The 21,056-nt window shown below is 42.9% G+C and overlaps 1 protein-coding gene across 4 annotated transcripts in view; it reads left to right on the top strand.

Annotated features, from left to right (window-relative positions):
* Positions 1-21,056, top strand: part of DTNA (dystrobrevin alpha) — a 340,802-nt gene that overhangs the window by 52,551 nt on the left and 267,195 nt on the right. The window lies entirely within an intron of this gene.

Raw genomic sequence — 21,056 nt, 5'->3', positions numbered from 1 at the left:
ACACAACATACAATCATGCATATAAACAAGAGAATGTTTACTCTGCAGTAGTGTGCAAAAAGTAACACACACATGACAGAGGAGGGCTATAATGAATAAGCTATTCCTTAGCTGTGGCATATGAATCCAGCACGGTGGCTCAGTGGTTAGCACTGCAGTCTTGCAGCGCTGGGGTCATGGGTTCAAATCCCACAAAAGACAACATCTGCAAGGGGTTTGTATGTTCTCCCCGTGTTTGCGTGGGTTTCCTCCGAGTTCTCCGGTTTCCTCCCACACTCCAAAGACATACAGGTAGGGACTCTAGATTGTGAGCCCCAGTGGGGACAGTGCTGCCAATGTATGTAAAGCGCTGTGGAATTAATAGCGCTATATAAATGAATAAATATTATTATATTATATCCTGGTTGCAGGAACATCTGTCTTCACAGTAGAATATCTAAGAGGCAGTAGTACAGATTAAACCATGCTCTTCATTGGCACACTCTGTCTTCTTGCTGCGAGCTGATGATAGCATGCCATTTGCACTATGTAGCATATACAGTAGACCCATACCTCTTTGATGAGCTTCATGACTGAAATTCAGCTTGGATTTGTCACAGGAGGATAAGTGAATTCCCTAGTGGGTTCACAGACCCCCTACATGAGCAGTGCTTGGCACCGCGCGCTATGTACAGGTAGAGCACCTGTTGTGGTATGAGCATGTACCCTCAAAACTGCCATAAATGTTCCCCTGGGATCCTCACTTATCGGCTTGATGAAAGTCTGCCCCTTTTGCATCCTCCATATACTTCAGTGGCTATGTGGCTGCAGTTATCTTTTCATTCAACTATAAGGCAAATGTGTGAGCTGGAGCATTGCCCCCAAAGTTCAGGTAATATTCGAATGTAACTGTGGATTTCGCCCCCCAGAACCAATGTCCATAGTGGGCCCTTGTCACCCAGTACGAAACTATCTGCATTTGCTGTTGTGCCCTTTCCCCAGAAATTCCAGAGTGGTTGAATTTGCCTTCTCCAGTAGACTGGCATAGCTCTATAATACAGGGCAGGCAATCCTCACACTGCGCTGTATAACCATATGCTCCAACATTACATAAAGTGGTCAAAAAAAACAATTGAGATTTTTTTTTCTTTATTACATTGCCATACAAACATTGGAAGCTGAATCGCTCCCTAGGAAAGTGTCTACTTTTGCCTGCCCCTCGTCTAGGTCCTGGTTTGAAATACCATGCCCCCTCCAAAAACTCCAACCTTTCCCAATACAGAGCTAAATGGTCAGTCTAGCACTTGTTGTGACACACCATACACATTCTGTGGGAGTCAGTCGATCTTGTATATTTGGTGAAAAGCTTTATTTTATAGCTCAAGTTTCACTGCATTTCACAGCTGATCATGAAGATAAAGATCATATAGTACTGATAATCAACCTGTAATCATGCATTTTTTTTCTTTCAATTTATTCAAATACACAGTATATAATTTCAATATTTCTTTCATTCATCAATTTATTACTTTTTTTTCAAGTGTCACTCAGTGCAAACGTGGTGAATGCAGAGGTGGATGATGGGCGTGCGCCGAGATATACAGGTGTTATGCATTAGGGGTTTATGTAAAGACACTGGCTATACTGTACCTACACCTCCAGGACGAAGCCCTAGCGAAACGCGTTGAGGTGCAGGGCAGTGTGATCCACATTCTCATATGACAGTTGGTGGGTAATCTATTGAGAAATACTGTATACCGTTAACCACTGTCAGGAAGCATTGGTGAGCGCTGCAATACTGGTCTTTTACACTCTGTATGCTCTGTATGGTGACATATGGTACATTATATGAATAATCATGCCAGTTATATATAATACACTATGCTAAGCACTTTAATATATAAAATACGTTTTATCTGGTATTAAGCGGGCTTCACACGCTGCAACATCGCTAACGAGATGTCGTTGGGGTCACGGAATTCGTGAAGCACATCCGGTCTCATTAGTGATGTTGTTGCGTGTGAAACACAGGAACGACCGTTAACAATCAAAATTATTCACCTAACCGTTGATCATTGACCGGTCGTTCAAATGCCAAATATCGTTGCTGTTGCAGGACGCAGGTTGTTCGTCGTTCCTGCGGCAGCACACATCGCTACGTGTGACACCCCAGGAACGACGAACACCTTACCTGCGGCCGACGGCAATGAGGAAGGAAGGAGGTGGGCGGGATGTTACGGCTGCTCATCTCCACCCCTCCGCTTCTATTGGGCGGCCGCTTAGTGATGCTGCTGTGACGCTGAACAAACCACCTCCTCAGAAAGGAGGCAGTTCGCCTGCCACAGCGATGTCACTAGGCAGGAAAGTCTGTGTGACGGGACCTAGCGATGTTGTGCGGCACGGGCAGCGATTTGCCCGTGACGCACAACCGACGGGGGCGGATGCTTTCACCAGTGACATCGCTAGCGATGTCGCTGCGTGTAAAGCGCCCTTTAGCCATTATTGTAATGCTGAATGTCCAGTACTAAATAGAATTTATATGTAGCTGCTAAATGGTTTATGTAACAACTGTTTGTGGACCACACTGCCCTGTGTTTGTGCTTCTTTTGAATTGTTTTAATATATCCCATCTTAAACTTTATACCTTTTGCACTGAGTGACACTTGAAAAAAAGAAAAAGTAATAAATTGATGACTAAAAAGAAATATTGAAATTATATACTGTCTATTTGAATAATTGAAAGAAAAAATGCATGATTACAGATCAATTATAAGTAATATATTTCATTAGGGATCTGGTCAATAAACATAATAATTATGGACCTATATATTCTGTTAATAATAAAGATCATATAGTGCCTGACAGGGATTTCATGGTTTATTAGGGCAGCTAAAAAATGTCCTTTTTCAGTGGAGTCATACCATTTAAAATGTATATTAGTCTGAACAGCCAGAAGCAGACCTCAGGAGAGCCCAGGCACTAAAACTAACCATATACATTAGATAACTGTGGGCTAATCATTCAGCTGACAAACGGTTCTCCCATACACAGGAACACTTCTTCGGCCTAGCGCGAGCGCTCCTGTTGTTCTCCACATCATCATCTCTCCTGAAGATCAGTCAGCCAACGCCACCATACATATTACATGGTCAACCGAATCTGTCGACATTGTCTTTATCACCTGACGTTAGTTTAAGGTGTATGGACGCCTTAAAAAAAAAAAAAAGTTTGACAGATGCTTCTCAGAAGATATCCCAAATGACACCATGGGACGTAACAGGATTACTGTGTTTTTCGGACCATAAGACGCATCTAGGTTTTAGAAGAGGAAAGTAGGAAAATAAAAATTTTAAGCAAAAAAAAAAATGGTGGTCATGACACAATGTTATGGGGGGGTTCTTCTGCTGTCACTGTTATGGGGTTAATTTCCCCCAATTCTGTATTAATATACCCCACTCTGGGCCCTTTCCAGGTACATGTGTCCTCCATCCTGGTGTATGCAAGTGCAACTCCATAAATTAGAATATCATCAAAGAGTTAATTTATTTCAGTAATTCAATACAAAAAGGGAAATATATAGAGTTACTACAAACAGAGTGATCTATTTCAAGTGTTTATTTCTGTTAATGTTGTTGATTATTATGGCTTACAGCCAATGAAAACCCAAAATTCATTATTTCAGAAAATTAGAATAATTACCACTAAACACCTGCAAAGGCTTCTTAAGTGTTTTAAAATGGTCCCTTAGTCCGGTTCAATAAGCTACACAATCATGGGGAAGACTGCTGACTTGACAGATGTCCAGAAGGCAGTCATTGACACACTCCACAAGGAGGGTAAGCCACAAAAGATCATTGCTAAAGAAGCTGACTGTTCAGAGTGCTGTATCCAAGCGTATTAATGGAAAGTTGAGTGGAAGGAAAAAGTGTGGTAGAAAAAGGTGCACAAGCAACCGGGATAACTGCAGCCTTTATAGGATTGTTAAGAAAAGAACATTCAAAAATTTGGGGGAGATTCACAAGGAGTGGACTGTTGCTGGAGTCAGTGCTTCAGGAGTCACCACACACAGACGTATCCAGGACATGGGCTACAATTGCTGAATTCCTTGTGCCAAGCCACTCATGAGCAATAGACAATGCCCTTTAAACAGATCACTCTGTGTGTAATGACTCTATTTAATATATGTGTTTCCCTTTTTGGATTGAATTACTGAAATTAACTTTTTGGGGATATTCTAATTTATTGACATGCACCTGTATGTCCTCCATCCCTGTAAATATATTCTGAATCCTAGCCCCATCCTGGTATATATGATCCCCATCCTGGACCCATTCTGGTATATATGCCCTATACCCTAGTGTGTGTGTGTGATATATATATATATATATATATATATATATATATATATATATATATATATATATATATATATATATATATATATATATATATATATATATATATATATATATATATATAATATTTTCTCCATCCCTCATCCTGGTACATATGTCCCCCACCATGGGCTTATCCTAGTGTATAAGCCTCTCCTCACGCTTCACATATGAGAAAAATATAAACTATTGTTCTCACTCTGCCTCCGCTCTCCCGATGCTTGGTGACATCAATGCCATTCTCCCCCAGTTACACACTGACGTCAGCTGCCTGAATATTCACTCATAATATTCATTCTCTTTAGTAGCAAACACACATGATCGTCCAACCAGTGCAAGAAGTGATCACGTGGGCCCACTATTAAAATGAATAAATATTCACTGCTTCCCATAATCCCACCCACCTCTCAGCATTTGGCTTCAGTGTCCAAAGGAGAGTGGCATTATCAGCATGGGGAGCAGTGTATATTGATTTTCTTTATTAGCGGGCACACTGTCGGCCTCAGCGCCTACTCCTGCGTTCTGTGACCCACTCCTCCGCTGGCATTCCTCTCCCTCAACAGCCACAGCTAGGTACATCTGGATTTCTGGATTACAAGACTTGACCCCGTATTTTTCTCAAAAACTTTGGGGGGAAAAAGTGTATCTTATAGGCCCAACATATTTTTTATAGTTATCCAATTTTTAATTATTTTTTTTTTATTTCATGTAGATGGTTACTGATTTCAAACTAGTTTTCTTTTATTGGACATATGTTAAGTTTATTGTTAAAGCCCATCCATTCTACACTACATGCTGAGATAGCCTATAAGTGGCAGAACAGATGCTATGTGCGCACAGTGCGTTTTTCGCGACGTTTTTTCACGTTTTTTGGGTGCGCTTTTGGCCTCAAAACTGCATGACTTTGCTTCCCCAGCAAAGTCTGAGTTTTCAATTTTGCTGTCCGCACACAACTGTTTTTTTTAAGCTGCGTTTTTGAGCTTGAAAAAATGTCAATTCTTTCCTGCGTTTTTCTGCGTTTTCCCCCCATGCAATGCATTGGAAAAACGCAGCAAAACGCAGAGATCAAAAACGCAGCCAAAAACGCACCAAATCGCGGTAACGCATGCATTTTTGACGCGTTTTTTCGACGCAGGTGCGTTTTTGTGCGTTTTTAGCGGCCAACAATGCACAAAAACGCAGCGTCAAAAAGACGCAGTGTGCGAACCTAGCCATATTCAGCTATTGTTTGCTTTGCTGTAGCAAATTGGTAACCTTGGATGATTCTCACTATCACCTTTTGAACTTGAAGTAATAGACAAACACTGCATGTTTTATTTCTACCTTAAACTAATGCCACTTTTTTATTATTACTCACATTATACATCATTTAAAGGGATCTATCATCAAGTTCTTGCTCCCCCATCTGAGAGCAACATATTGTAGAGACAAAGACCTGATAACAATGATGTGTCACTGAGTGAGCTGCTTACTATTATTTTGATAAAAGCACTGTTTTTTCTGCTGTAGATTTAGCATGTATTTGAATGTGAAGCTCTATAACACCGCCCACATCACTGATTGGCAGCTTTCTTCCATGGGGCAGGATTCTAGAGAGCTCATGAATATGCTTAACTAACTGTTAGCAAGCAAGTAGTCCTCTAATGATGATCTCCTGCTGATAAAACAGTTATTCTATGAAAACTAAATTAAGTAGCCCAGTAAGTGACACATCACTGTAATCGGGACCTCTGTCTCTACATTATGCTGCTCTCAGATTAGGTGACAAAAACCTGGTGACCGTTTCCCTTTTAATAGTTTTTAATGGAAAGAAAAGTAATATATGCATTTATCTTGACAAATATGTCATAAGACCCTTGCACCTCACGTTTCATAGAGCTTCACTCCTGTACCATAGTAGAGAAAACTTCCTTAGGGCTTATTCAGACGTCCGAGTTTCGTGTACAAGGGCTATTCATGGTTTTAACGGCTAGCACTTGTATATGTAGTAGACTATGGAGCCATTCACAAGTCCCTGATTTTTATTCAGAGATCTGTCTGTTTTCTTAGGATACATCAATATCTGATTGGTAACGGTGTGATATCTGCCCTCTATTACACTGCCAATTGACTCTTCCCAGTGCTGGTTGCAGGCTGAAGTGCTCATTTGTGACGCCACACATAGTGGCTATGTTCAGGTACTGCACTTCTGCCACCTATTTGAATCATTTTGGTGCAGATGTATTTTGGCAGCAGCATCTGGATGGTTGACAGCATGGGGGCTCCCTCTTTAACCCCATCAGCATCCTGAGGTTGCGATTTGTGTGGTCCTAATAATTGCGATGGCAAGTAATGGCCTTAGAGTCTGTCAGTTATAGTGACCTATTCAGATGTTACCAACATTTTAGTGGTAATGTTTTTTTTTCATTCCACTTAGTGTTAATTCTTGAAATGAACCTACAGCTTTAACAAACCACCTGACATCAGTTTTCATCATCTTCAGGGGTGCTATTTTGAAAATGGTATCACTTTGGGGATTTTTCCGGTATATAGGTCCCCCAAAGTCATTTTACATCTGAATAAGTCTCTCAAAAAATACATTTTGTAAAAGTCCTTGAAAAAAAACGAAAGATTCTAACAAAATAAAATAATAATTTACAAAAGAAAGACATAAAGCAAATGTTCTTAACTGTTTTGTATAATGTGACTGTCTGGATTAGAGTTTGAAAATTGCTATTTTTGAAATATTTTGTAAAATTTTTGATATTTTCATAAATCCAAAACATTTATCAACCTAAATTTACCACTACCATAAAGTATAATATGTCATGAAAACCAATCTCTGAATCCCTGGGATATGTGGAAACGTTCCAGAGTTATTGACACGTAAAGTGACTCCAATTTGAAAAATTTTGCATAACTGCTTAAAGAAAGTGATCAATTTAGGTAAGGTTTTTTCTATGTGGTAAATCTATATTTTCTGTATCTGTTTCTTTAGATTTCAAGATGAACCGTCTCTCGCTCCTGTGGAGATGAGCTGCTCCTAGTGCAGTCGGACGGCAGCTTTTTTCTGTCTCCCATTGAAATAAACATGCCTACTCGGCCAAGCACGCATGTTTATGGTAGAATTGAGAAAATGAGCATTGGGCTGTGATTTCTTACTGATAATTACTTTGCATTGAGAGTTTGAGCTTTTTTTAGCATGTGGTTTATGTTCTGGGTATTTTTCCCTTCGGTAGTAGAACATTTGGTTTCCCATCTTCCAGCTCTGACATTGATTTTTTACGATGATCATGCTTTTAATAAATGGGAAGAAAATGATGCATCTAACATGGGGAATTAATAGGAATATATTCACTCATTGTGAGAAATGGATTCATGTATTTGATATAATTTGATTTTCTGACAGGTATTGCTTTAGTTCTCTTCAATTCCTTTTAGTACAAGAAAATCTTTATTTAATGGTACATGTAATTTTATGAATGATGGCCTTTAGGCAATGCATTTTGCCTAAGTACTAGAAGCTGGAAGATTAAAGCTGGGTTCACACTAAGCGACAGCGACAACGACGTCGCTGTTACGTCACCATTTTCTGTGACGTAACAGCGACCTTGTAAGTCGCTGTTATGATCGCTGCTTAGCTGTCAAACACAGCAGAAGCAGCGATCATAACGTCGCTGTGCTACATGTGCAGAGAGCAGGGAGCCGCGCTTAGCGCTGGCTCCTTGCTCTCCTAGGTACAGTGCACATCGGGTTAATTAACCCGATGTGTACTGCAGCTACATGTCACAGTGCAGAGAGCAGGGAGCCGCGCACACTGCTTAGCGCTGGCTCCTTGCTCTCCTTGCTACAGTATACATCGGGTTAATTACCCGATGTGTACTGCAGCCACATGTGCACAGAGCAGGAGCCGGCACTGGCAGCAAGGGCGGAGGCTGGTAACGAAGGTAAATATCGGGTAACCAGGGAAAGGTCTTCCCTTGGTTACCCGATGTTTACGCTGGTTACAGCTTACCGCAGCTGCCAGACGCCGGCTCCTGCTCCCTGCTCGCTTCATTTCGTCGCTCTCTCGCTGTCACACACAGCGATGTGTGTGTCACAGCGGGAGAGTGACGACCAAAAAATGAAGCTGGACATTCAGCAACAACCGGCGACCTCACAGCAGGGGCCAGGTCGTTGCTGGATGTCACACACAGCGACAGCGACGGGACGTCGCTGCAACGTCACAGAAAATGGTGACGTAGCAGCGACGTCGTTGTCGTTGTCGCTGTGTGTGACACCAGCTTTACAGTTTGAGAGAAAACCCCCAAAACATCTTGCTTCTGTCTGTTTTATTATGTAGAGGATGCTCCCTGGGTGAAGTCATTTCCATATCCTACTGGATAACGCTAGATATCACTCATAGCGTTATTTTTTTTAATATTATTTTTAATAACGGTACAGTTTTAATGTTTTACCTTTTATTGTCTTTGATTGCAGCATTATTGAAAACTCCACATTTCATGTTTGTGCAGATTTTGCACAGCTCTAGGGTACATTGCAGATGTACTGGCTAACTACAATTAGCCAAAATGAAAGCATTTGTTATCTTTGCACATTCACTGGGACAGACGCAGGATCGAGGAAGTTTGTAGGAATGTGTTGCTGGGGCGGCAGAGAGATTATATTGTCAGCTGCTGAGCAATTGTAACTGATGCAGAAGAACATGTATTTTATCACAAAAAAAGCTGTAACCTAAGCAGAGATGGATACATCCCAGAGCAATAAAACAGTCCTAACGTACTGTGCACTAATATCAATGTTGGAACCAAAAAAGAATGAGAAATTAAATTAATTATTATTTTAATAAGTTGTTATTAGTGATGAGCGGACCCAGACTGCAAATGAGTGGATCCACGCGGTTTCAAATTTACCCGAACACCGGACCCAGGATTCCAGATGTTGATCCGGCAACTTGGGGAATAAAAATAAAAAAATAAACGAAAATAAAGAAATTAAGAATGAAGCAGGCTCTAAATACTTACCAAGGCTCTGGCACAGCTGTACGCTGCTCCTGCAGCCTCTCCTTCAGTTCCTGGGCCGTTCATTATTGCTTATCCATATGCACTGCTTTCCCCGCCCACCAGCCGTCCTAGCCTCTGTGATTGGTTGCAGTCAGACTTGCCCCCAGCCTGTGTGACAGCCTGCCTGCAACCAATCACAGGTGCTGTCTTCAGGTCTATATTGTACTGTAAAAATAAAATATTTGGCATAGGGTTCTCCATATTATGATACCCAGCACAGATAACCCATATGGCTACAGACTGCAGCCCCCAACCGTGTGCTTATCTTGGCTATGTATCAAAATAAGATCTGTATGTGACTTTTTTTTTTTTTTATTATTTAAAGAAATATTTTTTAAAAAAAAGTGTACAGTCCCCCCCTTCCCCCCAATTTTGATACCCAGCCATGATAAAGCCCAACAGCTGGGGGCTGGTATTCTCAGGCTTGGGAGACCCATGGTTATTGGGAGACCCCCCCAGCCTAAAAATAGGTGCCTGTACCTGCCCTGAAATTGTTGCATCCGTTAGATGCGACAATCCTGGCCCTTTACTCGGCTCTTCCCGATTGCCTTGGTGTGGTTGCAATCGGGGTAATAAGGAGTTAAATGACAGTGCACAACTGTCATCAAGTCCAAAATTAGTGAAGGGTAGGCAGGGGTCTAGGAGACTGCCCCATCACTAATCCTATTAGTAAAAAGAAATAAAACGCAAACACAGAGAAAAATCTTTTTTTTTTTTTTAATAAAATAAAGGACTTTTTCTCATTTTTATTAACCCCAAAAAGACCCTTGCAGTTCCTCTGTAATCCACAAATCCCACGACAGTCCTGGCTCTGCTACATCCAAGCCTAGAGAGACCAAAAACATGTCCGATCTCTCCAGGCTCCGGGATAAAGCCATATGCTTTATCTGTGCTGGGTATCAAAATATTTGTTGTAGGGTCCCCCCATATTTATATTTTTACTGTATTATAAAGACCCGCAGACAGCGCAGACGCTGTCACACAGGCCGGGGGCGTGTCTGACTACAACCAACTACAGACGCTAGGATGGCCGGTGGGCAGGGAAAGCAGTGCATATGCAATTAACACTAGAAGTCCCAGAAATTTCCAGCTCCCTTGTTTCCAAAGGTAGAAATGTTAAATGACCCCTCTCTGGGACTTCTAGTGTTAAAGTAATGAGCGTCCCCTGGAGTGAATGCGCGGCCTTGAAGCAATGTACAGCCTCGCTGGAGGCTCAGTAATTATAGCCCACTGGCTCCTATCTCCCTATCCCTTCTAACAATATTTTATCCCGGTTTTCTGCGAGTCCGCTCATCACTAGTTATTATTGATATATTGTTGATCTCAGACAATTTTGAAAGAAATCTTGATATGGTGAAAAATCCCTTTTGAGATTTTGCTGTGTTTTTTTATTTTTACATATGGACAAAGTGTTAAAGCTAGAACATATCTATGGATCCTGCAGGTCTCCTCTCTTTCTCTTCTTGGTAATGTCGTGTGAAGAGTTACGTAGTGCATAATTGTGTATGTAATCTGTCAATTTGAAAATGCTATTTATGTGTAAATATAGGGTTAATCTGCAGTGAAATAGCATTACAATGTTGCTGAGACACCTGACAAAGTGTGATTACTGGGAGAAAATCAGTGATTGGCGCGTGTATGGAGTGGCTACAGTCACTGCTCACTATACTACGTGTTGCATCTGTAAGCACGCCCGAACACTTTGACAGCTTGCTCTACGATATGCATGTGCACGTATTTGCAATCAAAGGAGTAATTACAGCCATCACTATCAGTATAGCGTGCAGTGACTATAACCGCTCCTTGCACGCCACAATGGCTGAAATCCGGCAGTTTCTGGGAGGAAATAAATATTATTTTCTCCTGGTAGCCGCATTATCAATAATGCTGCCATGCAGCATTGTGTACACCCTTTACCTGTAGATTAACCCTAACTCTGCAGGTAAATGGCATTTTCAAGGTGACAGGTTCCCTTCAACTTGTTGTCTGTAATTATTAGGATATACAATAAATGTTTACCTCTCCCTGCTGACCATCAACTCTGCTGACTATCACATGGCATTTTGCTATTAGAGCTCATAACGTGTACATTAAAGGGGACCGGTCAGTCGATTCATGCTGCTGAAACCACACGTAGCATGAAACTGAATCTGGCTGCACCATTGCAGCCTGGTATGTCTTCCTCTGCAAGTGCTCTGGCGTTTCAGAAAAAAAACCAAAACGTTTTTCTTCCTATGTACACACATGGGACAGACCTGTCAATCACCTGGAGTGATACGGGGAGAAGCTGGCTGTGGGGTATGCTTTCTCTGAAATGCCAGGGTGTTTCAGAGTAAAACATGACCAACTGCAATTGTGTAACCAGATTCTGATTCATGCTGCCCGTGGTTTGAGCATCATGATTTGACTGACGGATTCCCTTTACACTTTCACTGATGACTAACTGTACATTTAAATGCTGCAGTATCGGCCCGTCATTGCACTTTTGCAAGTTCCGATTGACTATACACAAGCCATTTGGCCCTCGTTTACTGGCAATTTACATATGGACAATGATGGGAACAATGTGCTGTATATAATGATTTTTTTTGACAGTGTAAAAGATCTAATTACCTAATGAATGAGTATTTTTCTGGATCAGTTGGTGATCGCCGGCATATTTACACAACTGGATAATCGGAAATGAACAAATGCTAGTTCACAAATTATCTGTTTCTAAAAGCACCATTACTGTGTCATCGATCACACTTAGACTATAATGGTCTTTGTTTAACAGATATATCATGAGCTTTCCTATAGCTTTTCATGTGTATCCATTAACCCCTTCAGCCCCCAATCTGTTTTCACCTTAAATACCAGGCCATTTTTTTACATTTCTGACCAATGTCACTTTAACAGGTTATAACTCTGGAACGCTTCAACGGATCTTGGCGATTCGGAGATTGTGTTTTTTTCGTGACATATTGTACTTCATGTCAGTGGTAAATTTAGGCCGATATTTTTTGCGTTTATGTGTGAAAATTTTGGAAATTTGGCGAAAATTTTGAAAGTTTCCCAATTTTCAAAATTTGAAATTTTATGCCCATAAATCTGTGAGATATGTCACACAAAATAGTTACTATATAACATTTCCCACTTGTCTACTTTATACCAGCGCAATTTTCGAAACAAATTTTTTTTCCGTTAGGAAGTTAGAAGGGTTCAAAGTTCATCAGCAATTTTTCCAACAAAATTTACAAAAACAATTTTTTAGGTACCACCTCATTTAGAGTGACTTTGAGAGGCCTAGGTAACAGAAAATACCCAAAAGTGACCCCATTCTAAAATCTGCACCCCTCACACTGCTCAAAACTACATCCAAGAAGTTTATTAACCCTTTAGGAGCTTTACAGCAACCAAAGCAATGTGGAAGGAAAAAATGAAAATTTTACTTTTTTATACAAAAATGTTACTTTAGCCATAAAATTTAGCATTTTCACAAGGGTATCAGGAAAAATGCACCATAAAATTAATTGTGCAATTTCTCCTGAGTACACCGATATCTCATATCTGGGGGAAATCAATTGTTTGGGCGCACGGCAAGGCTCGGAAGAGAAGGAGCACCATTTGAATTTTTGAAAGCAAAATTGTCTGGAATAATTAGCAGATGCGATGTTGTGTTTGGAGACCCCCTGAGGTGCCTAAACAATGGAGCTCCCCCACAAGTGACCCCATTTTGGAAACTAGACCCCTCATGGAATTTATCTAGATGTTTACTGAACATTTTGAACCCCTGGAGGCTTCACAAAAGTTTAGAATGTTCAGCCGTGAAAATTATATATATATATTTTTTTTACCATGAAATTGTTATTTCAAGCAGGTGGTTTTTTTTTTTTGCACAAGGGTATCAGGAAAAAATGCACCATAAAATGTATTGTGCAATTTCTCCTGAGTACACAGATACCTCATATGTGGTGGAAAGTAATTGTTTGGGCACACGGCGGGGCTCAGAAGAGAAGGAGCGCCATTTCACAGCAAAATTGGTTGTTATTATTAGTCACGCCATGTTGCGTTTGGAGACCCCCTGAGGTGCCTAAACAATGGAGCTCCCCCACAAGTGACCTCATTTTGGAAACTAGACCCCCCATGGCATAAATCTAGATGGGTAATGAGTAGTGATGAGCGAGTATGCTTGTTACTACTCGGTACTCGCACGAGTATCACTGTACTCGGGCTACTCGGCGGGGACCGAGTAATCTCGCAATACTCGTGCTGTACTCGTGGTCTTCATGTTGGCGCTCTTTTTAGAGCCAGCCCTTATGCAGGGATTGGCTGGCAGACCACTGCAATGCCACAGCCCTGTTGTGGAATTGCAGTGATTGGCCGGCCCTCACAGCATGACCGTGCCTTTAGCCCGACACTTCCCCGCTCGGCTACGGCCCCTCCCGCACTCCACTCCGCGTGTATATATATATATGCACGCTTACACACACACGCACGTTTTTTTTTTTAATTTACAGTTTTATGGTTTCTACATGCTGCCGGTGGTCATTTCAGAATAATACTCGGGTCCCCCATAGGATAACATTGGGCTCGTTGCTCGGGCCGAGTACACGAGTATCTTGGGATGCTCGGCCCGAGCCTCGAGCACCCGAGCTTTTTAGTACTCGCTCATCACTAGTAATGAGCACTTTCAACCCTCACGTGCTTCATACATTGAGGCATAAAAACAAAAAAGTACTTTTTTTTTTTTTCCACAAAAATGTTATTTTAGGCTCAATTTTTTAATTTGTACAGGGGTAACCGGATAAAATGGACCGCAAAATTTGTTGGGCAATTTGTTCTGAGTACGCTGATACCTCATATGTGGCAGAAAACCACTGTTTGGGCGCACGGCAGAGCTCCAGAGGGAAGGAGCGTCAGTTGACTTTTTAAATGGAAAATTAGCTGGAATCGTTAGCAGCATCATGTTGCGTTTTGGAGATCCCCCTGATGTGCCCAAACAGTGGAGCTCCCCCATATGTGACCCCATGTTGGAAACTAGACCCCCCCCCCCCCCCCCCCCCCCGATACAAAGAATTATTAGTTTGGCAAAATAAAAAATACAGACGTCAGTAAAAAAATATATAAGCGCCTGCAACTGACACTAAGGCAAGTGCCACACGTGAGAGCGATGCACAAATCTCGCATCGCATCGCCCGGGACAGCCGCACACTCCTGTCTGGAAGAGAGCGACCGTGCCGGATGATGCGGTGTGAGACTTGTGCATCGCTCTCATGTGTGGCACTGGGCTGATCCTTACAATATTCAGTAAAAAATACTGTAGTTGACGACTACTACAGTATAATTTTACTGGCCCTAAACTAAGTTTATTTGTATTTCTTTCTTAGTTTACAGAAAAAAAATCAGGACGAACACACGGGTGTCCTGCAAAAAGGGGGGGAACAGGTGGGATGGAAAAAAAGATGAATGGAGGATGGGAGAGGGCGCAGCAGAGGATGGGAGAGGGCGCGGAGGATGGGTGAGGGCACAACGGATGCAGGAGCGGCGGAGGAAGGGGGGGGGAGGTGAAGGGTGGAAGGTGAGTGGGAGGTGAGATTGGGGATAGCTACCTTACAGAATGGATCTAGGCAGCAGGATTGCAGCAGATCCGAGAGGGGGCAGAGGATTAAGGGGATGGGAGAGAGCAGGCAGCAGATCAGGGAGGGGGCAGAGGCTGATGGGGGAGTGAGGTGGCAGATGTAGGGGCACAGCGGCAGATGCAGGGGCGCGGCGGCTGATGGGGAGAGTGCGGCGGCTGATGGGGAGAGTGCGGCGGCTGATGGGGAGAGTGGGGCGGCTGATGGGGAGAGTGGGGCGGCAGATGCAGGGGCGGCGCAGTGGCGGATACAAGGAGGCAGCAGAAAGAAAGCAGCGGCGTCAGATGCAGGGGGGGGCGCAGCGTGGGGAGAGCAGCGTCAGATGCCCCCATGCATCTGACGCCGCTGCTCTCCTCCCGCTGCGCCACCCCCTGCATCTGACGCCGCTGCTCTCTTTCTGCTGAGTAGCGGCGTAACATGCAGGGGCGCAGCGGGAAAGTAGCGGCGTCACATGTAGGGGCGCAGCGATAGAGCAGGGGCGAAGCAGATGGAGGAGGGCAGCGGTGGATCGGGGGCTGTGACTCACAGATGGGCACCCGCAGGGATCGCTCTCCTCAGATTCCACGGAGGGAGAAGCTAAGCAGAGCGATCTCCTATAGTGAGCTCACCCGGTCCCAGATGCACGGTGCTTGGAGAGATCGGTCACAAGGCCAATCTCTCCAATCAGAGCTGGGGGCGGGTGCAGTAAAGCTCACCGAGCTCCAGCCAATGGCCAGTGCTGCAGCTGCACTGGTCAGGGCTGGATTTCAATGCTTCAGCCATTTTCAATGGCTGAAACATTACACTGGCTGTGATTGGCTGAGCGGCGTTCATCAGCCAATCACAGCCTCAGTAGGTCCGAGAAGGAGACACCACCCCTCCTGAGGTCAGGTACAAGTCCTCTCCTTCCCGAATCTACAGTTTTTGAAAACTGATTCGCCATGACTGATGTATCCGTCATGGGTCTTTAAGTACCAGGGCACCATGACGGCTAGATCCGTTAAAGGTCGTGAAGGGGTTAAAGAGGATTTTGTCCCATTTTTAGCTTGTTAAATTGGCCACATCATGGAATAGTATCAGCAGAGCTTAATAAAATGTATTTATAATTTAAGTTGTCATCTCTAATGCGGACATATTATGATCTTGTACAGTTTAGATTATGGTTTGATGTGACCAACCAGATTCTTTCTGGGGGCGTGTACTACATCACCTGTATGAAACTGTCCAATCATAAGCAGGAGACATTATCCACGGCGAAAAAAGATAGATGTGATAGCCTTAATCTATGATCTCTGCACCTACTGTGTATCTTCGTGTAAAGCAAAGCTGAGTGCAATCACACTTTCAGCCTTCATTTTACAGCAGTCAGTTGTAGGAAAGGGATACAGCAAAGCGTAGTGTAATAACAAACACCTTCCCTCTCATAAGACTTCCCCCTCTCCCACCTCACAGTCTGCCATGAGGATGGATGCTGCTGTGTGTAATCACATTTGGCTCTGCTGTGCTCCCTCTTCTTCCCATCAACTACCATAAGAGGGAAACCTGATAGCGGTACATGTAATAACACTCAGCTCAGCTGTACTCTAAACAGAATGTGCAGAGATCAAGCATGAGAGCAGGGCTGTCTGTCATTACATGTCTCACAGGAGAAATCATGTTCTGATCATCTGGGGTCATGTTTTTTTTTACCCCTGCATGACGCTGGCTGCTTATGCTCGGTCAGAATCATTGAAAAGTACACGCTCCCAAAGAACAACCTCTAGTAATGTCCGGGTTTATCATACATAATGGCCTCAACTTTACTAATATCTTCGCAATGGAAAAGAGAAATAAAACAAAAAAAGTGTGGTTTTTTTTTTTTTTTGTTTTTTTTTTATTTCTGCAATTACTGTTCCATTATTTGACCAGTTTAACATATTCAAACTGGTGAAGGGTCTTCCTTAAATAGATTCTAGCGGTTAGGCACTCGTTATTCGGTAAACTCCCATGTTTAACTTGTGATTTATTTTTCCTGGACTCCACAGAATAGAATAGCATAGTCTACTAAGCTATTCTTTATATACAGTGCCTTGCGAAAGTATTCGGCCCCCTTGAACTTTTCAACCTTTTCCCACATTTCAGACTTCAAACATAAAGCTAAAACATTTTATTTTTTTGTTGAAGAATCAACAAGTGGGACACAATTGTGAAGTAGAACGAAATGAAGAACTGATGATGATAAATATAAGCCACCTGTGTGTAATCAAGTCTCTGTATAAATCCACCTGATCTGTGATAGTCTCAGTGTTCTGTTTAACACACAGAGAGCATCATGAAGACCAAGGCAAATCTACCAAGACCCGGCCGTCCATCCAAACTTTCATCTCAAACAAGGAGAAGACTGATCAGAGATACAGCCAAGAGGCCCATGATCACTCTGGATGAACTGCAGAGATCTACAGCTGAGGTGGGAGAGTCTGTCCATAGGACAACAATCAGTCGTACACTGCACAAATCTGGCCTTTATGGAAGAGTGGCAAGAAGAAAGCCATTTCTCAAAGATATCCATAAAAAGTGTTGTTTACAGTTTGCCACAAGCCACCTGGGAGACACACCAAACACGTGGAAGAAGGTGCTTTGGTCAAATGAAACCAAAATCAAACTTTTTGGGCACAATGCCAAACGATATGTTTGGCGTAAAAGCAACACAGGTCAACACCCTGAACACACCATCTCCACTGTCAAACATGGAGGTGGCAGCATCATGGTTTGGGCTTGCTTTTCTTCATCAGGGACAAGGAAGATGGTTAAAATTGATTGGAAGATGGATGGAGCCAAACACAAGACCATTCTTGAAGAAAACCTGTTGGAGTCTGCAAAAGACCTGAGACTGGGACGGAGATTTGTCTTCCAACAAGACAATGATACCAAACATAAAGCAAAATCTACAATTGAATGGTTCACAAATAAACATATCCAGGTCAAGTCAAAGTCCAGACCTGAATCCAATCGAGAATCTGTGGAAAGAGCTGAAAACTGCTGTTCACAAACGCTCTCCATCCAACCTCACTCAGCTCGAGCTATTTGCAAAGGAAGAATGGGCAAGAATTTCAGTCTCTCGATGTGCAAAACTGATAGAGACATACTCCAAGCGACTTGCAGCTGTAATCGCAGAAAAAGGTGGCGCTACAAAGTATTAACTTAAAGGGGACGAATAATATTGCACTCTCCAAATTTCAGTTATTTATTTTTTATATAAGTTTAAAATAAGATACATTTCGTTCACCTTCACAATTGTGTCCCACTTGTTGTTGATTCTTCATCAAAAATGAAATGTTTTATCTTTTATGTTTGAAGCCTAAAATGTGGGAAAAGGTTGAAAAATTCAAGGGGGCCGAATACTTTTGCAAAGCACTGTATTATTTTTATAATGTAGTGATGCAGTGTTCCTTAACCTGTGGCTCAGTAGCCACATGTGGCTTGTGAGACCATGATGTGTGTCTCACGGCTGTCTGCTGCCAGCTAGCTGCATTTGCACACAGAAGAGCAGACCTAAATCGGCAGGTAGGAGCCCCTGGATATTGGTATACTGGCTTGGTGTGGTGATTTCTGTGGAAAAGCTTTGACTGTCATACTGGTGATGGGGGCTCTGGGTGTCACTACTGTAAGGGGTGGGAGATAAATGTGGCTTGTGACCCTCTTTCAGAGCTGAATGTGACTTTCAAGGTCAGAAAGGTTAGGGACCACTGAAATAATGCATACTGGCACAGCAGAGACCAATCTGTCTGAAAATGGCATCCTATGGACTCGTCTAGAGTGTATGTTGCGAGATTTTCCAGAATACATCTTGCTAGTGAACATGATCGTATCCAGATTGCCACCTTTACTTGCATCTTAACTACTTCTTGTCCGCTGAGTAATAATAACATTTATTCACTTATACAGTATAGCGCCATTAATTCCACATCGCTTTACAGACGTGGTCATCACTGTCCCCATTGGGGCTCACAATCGAAATTCCCTATCAGTATGTCTTTGGAGTACATACATATGCTTTCTTCTGGATGCTTTGATATCAGAGACTGGCAGCATTTATTTATATAGAGGAAGAAGTGGCCATTACACAGCTCCTTGGTTATGGTCCAGGCTAAGGACTGCAAAGAAAACCTATTTCTCGCAGTTTGGACTTACCGCACCCTGGTGGGAAGATTTTGTAAGTCAGAAATTGTGCCCCAGCCTAAAGGTCCAGTCACACTAAGCAACTTACCAGCGATCCCAACAACGATAGGGATCGCTGGTAAGTTGCTAGGAGGTTGCTGGTGAGATGTCACACTGCGACGCTCCAGCGATCCCACCAGCAACCTGACCTGGCAGGGATCGCTGGAGCGTCGCTACACAAGTTGCTGGTGAGCTCACCAGCAACAAGTGACAAGCCCCCAACGCCGCGTGGAAGATTCTGCGCTTGGTAACTAAGGTAAATATCGGGTAACCAACCCGATATTTACCTTGGTTACCACCGCACGTGCAGAGAGCAGGGAGCAGCGCACACTGAGCGCTGGCTCCCTGCTCTCCTAGTTACAGCACACATCGGGTTAATTACCCGATGTGTGCTGCAGCTAAATGTGCACAGAGCAGGGAGCAGCGCACAATGCTTAGCGCTGGCTCCTTGCTCTCCTAGTTACAGCACACATTGGGTTAATTAACCCGATGTGTGCTGCAGCTACATGTGCACAGAGCAGGAGCCGGCACTGACAGTGAGAGCGGCGGAGGCTGGTAACAAAGGTAAATATCGGGTAACCAAGGACAGGGCTTCTTGGTTACCTGATGTTTACATTGGTTACCAGCCTCCGCAGAAGCCGGCTCCTGCTGTCTGCACATTTAGTTGTTGCTGTCTCGCTGTCACACACAGCGATCTGTGCTTCACAGCGGGACAGCAACAACTAAAAAATGGCCCAGGACATTCAGCAACAACCAACGACCTCACAGCAGGGGCCAGGTTGTTGCTGGATGTCACACACAGCAACATCGCTAGCAACGTCACAAAAGTTGTTCGTTAGCAGCGATGTTGCTAGCGATGTTGCTTAGTGTGACGGGGCCTTAAGGCTATGTTCACACACTTCATCTTTTGTAGCCACAAAGATGCTGCGTTTTTGGCCCCAAAAAACACACCCACGCCAAAAAACCACCAAAAAAGCATGCGTTTTTGCCGCGTTTTTACCACATTTTGCCCAATACGTTTTTTAAGTGAAATCTATTGACTGGAAGAGCTCAATTGTTGGAAAAACGCAAAAAGAATTGACATGTTGCATCTTGGCTACATCTTCAAAAACACAGCAAAAAAAAAAAAAGAAGCAAAATAGAAATCTCATAGACTTTGCTGGGAGAAGACAAGGCATGCATTCAGGTGCATTTTTGTGACCTCAAAAACGCAGTAAAAGATGCAGTGTGTGTGAACATAGCCTAATAGTCCCTGCCCACTATATTAATGGAAGTTCTCCAGTTACTGAAGGAGAGAAATTGTTTGGAAAGTAGATGTCATCAGCCAAACAAAAAATGGGAAAAAAATAACTAAAGCCCCTTTCACACTTCCGTTTTTTGCCATCAGTCACAATCCATCGAAATGTGAAAAAAATGGTTCCAGCACTGGATCTGTTTTTTACTTAATGACTTTTATTAGTGACGGATGGCCTCATGTTACATCCGTCGTATGACGGATCCATCGACAAATGTAATGGAGACAACGTCCATCGTAAAGTTTTTTTTGTGTACGTTGAAAAAAGACTGCAACAGTTCCGTCGCGATCCGTCATTTGTTGTAATGGAAGCCTTTGGGCACATGATCCATTGTCATCTGTCAAATGCCAGATCAGTCGTTGGATTCTGTTTTTTATAACCGAGCATGCCCAGAAGTGTTGTAAAATCACTGCTGGTCAGGAAAAAATGGTACAACGGATCCAATTTTTTACAGGATCCGTCGCATCAGTCACAAAACGGATTGTGTCTGATGCAAAAAAACTGTGTGAAAGAGGCCTAAGATCATCTTGACAAAACTTGTTTATTCTGATT

The sequence above is a fragment of the Anomaloglossus baeobatrachus genome, chromosome 6 (assembly GCF_048569485.1).
Source record: "Anomaloglossus baeobatrachus isolate aAnoBae1 chromosome 6, aAnoBae1.hap1, whole genome shotgun sequence".
Lineage (NCBI taxonomy): Eukaryota > Metazoa > Chordata > Amphibia > Anura > Aromobatidae > Anomaloglossus > Anomaloglossus baeobatrachus.
Note: the sequence above shows the minus strand (reverse complement) of the source record. Positions and strands in the feature narration are given on the sequence as shown.